This window comes from Helicoverpa zea, chromosome 7 (assembly GCF_022581195.2).
Source record: "Helicoverpa zea isolate HzStark_Cry1AcR chromosome 7, ilHelZeax1.1, whole genome shotgun sequence".
Classification (NCBI taxonomy): Eukaryota; Metazoa; Arthropoda; class Insecta; order Lepidoptera; family Noctuidae; genus Helicoverpa; species Helicoverpa zea.
The window spans coordinates 11,349,049-11,356,565 of NC_061458.1; the positions used below are offsets into that span (position 1 = coordinate 11,349,049).

At 35.1% G+C, this 7,517-nt stretch overlaps 1 pseudogene; it reads left to right on the forward strand.

The window, feature by feature from the left end:
• Window positions 1-3,404: 3,404 nt before the first annotated feature.
• LOC124632043 lies at window positions 3,405-4,317 on the forward strand (annotated as a pseudogene).
• The last annotated feature ends 3,200 nt before the right edge of the window (window positions 4,318-7,517 follow it).

Consider the following 7,517-nt stretch of genomic DNA (forward strand, 5'->3'; position numbering starts at 1 on the left):
ATAAAATCCAATATTTTCCTTATCCATCAACAACAACAAAAAATATAATATAATCATGTCGGGACACCTTTTTACACACGGTCGGTTAGCCCCATGCTAAGTTATTAATTAACTTGTATTATGGGTGCTAACACAACTGATAAACTATATATAGCTACATATATATGCCGGCAGTCCGGCATGGTGACCATTGCGCCATCGAGGTCGTCAAATACAGACCAGTACTTTCAATTCAATCGCTAACCTTGATTATTACTTAAAAGCATACTGTGCCACTCCTTAATCAATAAATCTTACTTCTAATAGCTATTTCATTGCCAAAGGAAACTATAATTGCACAATTGCGAAGTTCTCAGCCTAATTACATAAAATGGATTTTGATTCACTCTAATTGAGTTAGAAACCATCATCATCTGCCAAGCCTTTTTTCGTTGTTTTACAAAGAGCGACTGCCTATCTGACCTCCTCAACCGAGTAAACCGAGCAACACAATACCTAGTGTTACTAGTATACGTAACGTCTGCCAAAGATGTTCAAATTGATTTGGAAACCATTGCTTATTAAAAGGTAATGCAGGCATATCATGCAGACGGTTGAAATGAAACGTCTAAATTAATTTAAAGATTCTGTCAACTATTAACGACGGTAGGAGAACTTGAGATGGTTGTATGAGATAGATAGAAGTGGTGCTATTTAATCGAACAGAATGAACAGGGTCAAAAAATTTAACACAAATTAGAAGCACGCAGACATGCTGTTATATTTGTTAATAAAAAGGAACATATTTTAACGTTCCTCTATAAATGGTCTATCTAACATTTTTGTTACATAGATCCAGTACTCATTAAAAAAAAATCAGCTTTATTATTCTTAAGCATGTATACCTAAAATTTATTAACTTAGGTAGGTGCACAACCTACATTTGTAATTTGTGCTCCAGAATAGTCTATATGAAGTGCATAACTACACAAGTACATACATCTAAACTTTTTAGTTGATTTTAGTAATTTAAGACGGTTATAAATTACCGAGAGAAAATTATAGAGCCAACCCACTTCTCATTTGGTTTGATATTGGCATAATATAAGGAATTTTAACATGACAGAGATAATTTATTTATTTATATAATTTAAATAAAACTACTTTTACGGATTTTATCGCGTTATATTAATATTATTTAATCCCGACGTTTCGGATCCTTTACAGCATCCATGGTCACGGGCAGACTAAGGTGTTGGTCGTCTTGATATATTAGTTACAAACAGCTACCCTACATTTTGTTGATTATTATTGACAATCCGATTCACGCAAAACGAGCTCACTGTATCCTTAGGTCGAGCAGTTGTAATAATATTAATATAACGCGATAAAATCCGTAAAAGTAGTTTTATTTAAATGTCTAATATTCGCGTAAGTGTCAGAAATCAATATATTTATATAATATTTATATCTAATTGCATAAAATGGTATCGTTACACAAATAGGGCGGCAAAAGATAAATTAAAATAATTGACCAATAACACCCTTCTGACGTCTGTCATTGTCTCGCGTACGGTTTCTTACACAAGTAGTTTATAACTGAAATGATCACTGTTGAAACAGAAGCGCTGAAGAAATAAATATAATATAATACTTTCAATTTACTCTTAAATCTTCATAATTATCTTTTTAAACGATTTTTTTAACTAGAATTCAAATGATTAAAAAAAATGATCACTGCATAGAAAATTACAATAAAAAAAAGACTTATACATTTAGCTTTAGACGACGATAGTACAGAAGAAACTGGCGTACATAATATTAGCGTATTTGCTTTCAGATAGGTTCGGACACAAACTTACGAATCTGCAGTTTTCGTAAATTTCATATTTCTATAAAAAACACCACCATTATGTTGTCCTACATATGGTGTAAAATTTTCAAAATTTTATCTCTAACGGTTACAGAAATGTTATAGTGCGAATCTAACTTTTTTGTTGATAAACCCATATTAAACTTACGAAACTGATATCAGTTGTTTTGGCGTAGTTAAAGCGTGAAGTCCAAAAAAATGCACCACGTTTAACCTACGAATCTGTCATATTCGTGAATTGAGATCATAGCACACATTAATGAATTGATCTAACGACTCACAGCAAACATACAAATATGTAAGATTCGTAATTTCACTTTGGTAGAATATATTCTTTAAGAGACTCAAGTAATCCACAACAAACTTACGAATCGAGCAGTTTCGTTAATTTACATTGGTACCTTGTTTGACAACGAGGATCAAATATCCCATAGTAAACTTCTGAATCGGGCACTTTCGTAAATTTACATTGGTAGTTTGATTAAGAAAAAAAAAATATATTATAGTAGCTTCATATTAATCCAGGTAAGGTTAAGTAATACTAAATACAATGAAATAATAATATCACAACATAGCATATATAATAAAAAAGTAACAATATTAGTTCGAAGTTATGCATAATCAGGAACACAAATGCCGAACGTTGTACTGGTGAAAGCTAGGCAGAGTATTTTATTATTGTCATTGAATTCAAAAGTATCGGGCAACGGTCAATACAATACAATAATTGTAACCAACGTCAGGGAAGACATAATTATAATGGTCACATTCAGTATATTTTCGCACAATAGGGCTCAGTCCTTAATTCAGTCTAAATCTAACACTATAAGCCCCAGAGATGAACAAGAGTGTTCGAAAAGTAAAAAAAAAAACAAGAAAGAAGAACAAACAACGAGAAAAATAAAATAAATATTATTTATTCATACTTTGTTTTCTCACATCATTTAATTTATTTCAGCTAAATATATAGCTAGCTAGAAAACTACCATTTGCACAACTGTGAAATTCTCAAATCAATTAAACATATGGCTTTCGACTCACAGTAAGTAATCACTCAGAAACACATGCAAAAATGCACCTTATGGTGTCAAAATAAGGTATCAAATATTTTTTTCAAATTTTGGCTCACTTAATCTTTGCATTGCATGCATTTGTAAAGTGTGAAAGGAGATTCCCAAATAGTAAAAAAACCTAGAATCGACAGCAACGAAATGGGTACCTACCAATGGGTTCATTATGATAGACCTTTGATGGTGCCAAAATGTCAAGCCTGAAATCCATGGGGTATAGGAGCTACATCACATTTTCACAAAAATAGGTTATGTTGAATTTATGTTGATTTTAAAGATTATTTACATAAAGGACCATAAAAAAACAAGGTATACTAACATTATACATGCGAATAGTAATATCCCCATAGTTACAGAGTTTGCCTGGTAATTAAAAGGTCTTGAGTTTGACCCCCACCCATTGCACTATTCACATGAACCACTCCAAATACGATTAAGTACCGACCTTACCTACTTGAAGAGGTTTCCCTGTTATGGAATATATGGATCGACTCAACGAAACACTGAAGACTTTTTATAAGAATCATGTGCATCTGATGGAGTAAGTATTTCGTTATTTCAAAATTTATCATTAAAATTCTGTCGAGTGGTTGCATTTGTACATTTTTATTGAGCCTTGATAGGATTTATTGCCCTTTTATATATATTGCATTAAATATATTTTTATACTGTATTGTTCAGGTCTTTGGAAGCTTTAAAAAATTCATTACAGAGACTTCAAAAGACTTTTAATTCATTACAGAAAATACAATGGTTTTTTGGCCAACGCGATGCCTGCTATGTTGCAAATTCTTGCATACAACTGGTACGGCGAACAAGTTAGACTAAAGGTAAATCTTTTCATTTTTCTACTGTAAAATAATAATAAAAGTAATAAACTGATTATCGAAATCAAGGGACAGTAAGAATCTGATCATAATGTATCCTATAAGTTAATGAATGTAAATAATATTGTTTTGATGCTACCTAGGGGTCGAAGCTGACCACCGCTTTGCTGGAATAACAAAGATAAAAAGAACTACCTAATAATTATCTGCTACATGGAAAAACAATTTAGCATCAAAACAGCTTTGGGCAATGATCTGTCTTTAGTAACAATGACTTCGGTAAGTGCTAATTCTTCTCTAACAAATCGCTGTGTGATTGTTGTTTGTGCTCAGTTGTTCTGCTTTTCGAATGTGACTTTATTTTTAAGTCCTAACCTGAGCTTTCGTAAAAGGAATGTTTCGAACATATTACCATAAGACTTCATGAATTATAAATATAACATTTTTGCTTTTCAGATCTTCAAAGCTAGTTACGAAGTCTTCACACTACTCAGGTCAACTCAAACATAAAATCAAGCGTATTTCTAAAATTAATATTTATATTCTTATTTTATTATCCACCACTAACACACACTACAGACAATTTAATTTAAATCTCAAATATTCCTTTTTATGTACATATTTACATGACGTAAAAATAAACTTATTTATACATATATACAACTAAAAACAATTATAAAATGGCATCAAAAAACTCCTCATAGCTGCCCACCGGGAGTGTACCCAAGAGGCTGGCAGCATTGCCACGTTGGATGGGAAAAACTTGACAAAATTATTAGACACACATTAACATCAATTTTAAATGTGGCCTTGGACGACCGAGCCTGGATTCAGGCTACTCTTCCCATTCGCATGGGAGGGCAAAATTTCAAGTATTAGCCTACCGGCCTTTATATTCTCCGTCCATGGTATTGAGGAATTGACCAGGAAAATTCTTCCTATCACACTGGCCAATTGCGAGGTTCCATGTCTGGCTGAGGCTGTAGAGGCTTGGAAAATCACTTGCCCGAATACTGTTCCACCCGTCAACCCGTCCTCCCAGAGACAGTGGGATGAGCCGCTCTGCAGAGTTATATGGAATAATCTGATAAATACGTCAATTTCTTCTGCAGAGACGGCGCGCCTTCTGGCTGTGGGCGAATGGGAGTCGGGTCTATGGCTTCTGGCACTTCCGTCGTCAAACATAGGCACATTGTTTGACGACACCACTTTCCGGCTTGCTGTTTGCTTGCGTTTGGGTGCTCCGTGCTGCTCTCCTCACCGCTGCCACTGTGGTGAAGCTGTCAGCAGCCTTGGACACCACGGCTTGTCGTGCAGCCGCAGCGCGGGACGATTTGCACGGCATGCGAATATCAATGACATAATCCGTCGCGCTCTTGTTGCCGTAGGCGTTCCAGCCATATTAGAACCCAGTGGTCTGGCACGCGACGATGGCAAGAGACCAGACGGTATGTCGTTATTCCCGTGGAAGATGGGTAGGTATTTAGTATGGGACGCGACCTGTGTCGATACTCTTGCACCATCCCACCTTCCTAGCTCGGCGCGATGTGCTGGTTCCGCTGCTGCGGCTGCAGAGAACCTCAAACGGCGCAAATATAGCACCCTGGTTGGTAACTATACCTTTGAGCCGTTTGGGGTTCTCTCCCAGGTTTGGGGAAACCCTCGGGCCGTGGGGTCCAAGTGCTCATCTGCTTTTTAAAGATCTGGCAAAGCGACTTGCTGACACTTCAAGTGACCCAAAGGCTGGTTTTTATTTTGGTCAAAAATTAAGCATTGCCATTTCTAAAATAGATTTTTGCAAAAATAGCAATACTAATGAATATACTTACCTATCATCATCTCAGCCATAGGACGTCCACTGCTGAACATAGGCCTCCCCCTTAGATCTTCACAGATACCTGTTGGAGGCGACCTGCATCCAGCGTCTTACTTACCTATACTGTATCTAATTTGGTTTGGTTTAAAAAAAATCTTAAACGAAGAGTTCAAATCTTCAGTCACACAGTCTTGTCAGCTGTCACCCCCGCTGCCTAAGTCACGGTCTCCACATGGACCTTAGGAGTATCGCTAACGAGCTGGTCAGGCTATACTACAATATAAGAGTTTTATTTTATAACTATCTTATTTAACTTTTTCAGCATTATCAGTATACGCTAATATGCTTCTGTTTCGTAAATCTTCTGAAGCACATTTTTATAAATAAATAAACATGTCACTCATACAACTCGTTCTTATTTCATTATAAAATCCCTGATTTCATTAGTCCAATAAGATGCAATGTTGAATTGGAAAACACATTACGCTGCCCCTAAACTACTTGGAAACAGGAGAAAGTACACACAGTACCTACCTGTAATTGTTTGAAATACTTTTATAACATAAGAAAGGCGGCAAAAGACTAATTACGTTGACTGGGTAATAACGTAAGTTATTATTTCTTGTATACTTAACTGCAGAAGTGAAATAAAAATAATTCTGCTTACTTAATAATAAAAATGATGTTCGCTGTATGAGCAGGATTTTATTTTTAATGTAATATCAGCATACACGCCTAATGTGTAAACACAGGTACACTCTCCATTCTATTACTCTCATGAGAAGGCAATTCTATAAGTCCGAAACTATTCAAGAGCAGGATAACAATACGACATGTAGGTTCCACCATATCAAAGCTTGATCAGGATCTACATTTTTGACGTCCTGATCTGACTTGCACCTACATTCTATTCCATGCTATTACACTTTTCAGGGCGACGTTACTTTGATTAATATATAAAACCCAACTGTCGCGATGAATGCATTCTCGCAAAAATGAAGTCATTTTCCGACGATATTATCAAACGCCATACAAAAACTGTAGGAGAAAGAAATGAAGTTGACGAAGCTTTGACAATGCTGATATTTTGCCAAGACGTACTTGGTCATAATCTACTTGGTCCAAATTGGAGTTGGAAGAACAAAATTGTCCATCTAACTTTTTTCTTCCTGGTATTAGTTCATGTGATCTTAGGGACAATTGAGTATTACAATCTCAAGAATACGACAGAGGTCCGCTTTATGAGTCAATGTTACTATAATATAGCAATGATATGTTTATTAGCCATAAAATACGTGATATACATCAGTAACAAAGACAATTTCCAAAAAATGTACTTGCTTGCTAAGACGTCGTTGTTCGAAATTACAAAGATGTATTCAATAGCCGAATCTAAGAAACTGTTGACAAAAGTCAAAGTATATGGAAATATTTTGATAGCCGCCATTACAATTCCCTTGTCAGTAAACCTATTAGCTGTAGGATGGAATTATGCTTACAATAACAGAGAGACTTTATCGAAGTCGACATCTACATTAATGCCAATGTCGAGTCCATATTACGAGATAGGTTTGTTGATCCACGTGACATATTACTTGACATGTGTATTTACAAGTTTTGCAATAGATCTCTGGTTCATCATCTTGATATTATTTTTCTGTAAAACCAGTGATTGTTTAGTGTCGATGTTAAAGATTGAACAAGATAGATCTGTTGAAACAGAAATGGAATATATGGATCGACTCAACGAGACACTGAAGACTTTTTATAAGAATCATGTGCATCTGATGGAGTAAGTATTTCGTTATTTAAAACTTTATCATTAAAATTATATCGAGTGGTTGTATTTGTAAATTTTTATTGAGCCTTGATAGGATTTATTCCCCTTTTATATATTGCATTAAATATATTTTTATATTGTATTGTTCAGGTATTTGGAAGCTTTAAAAATT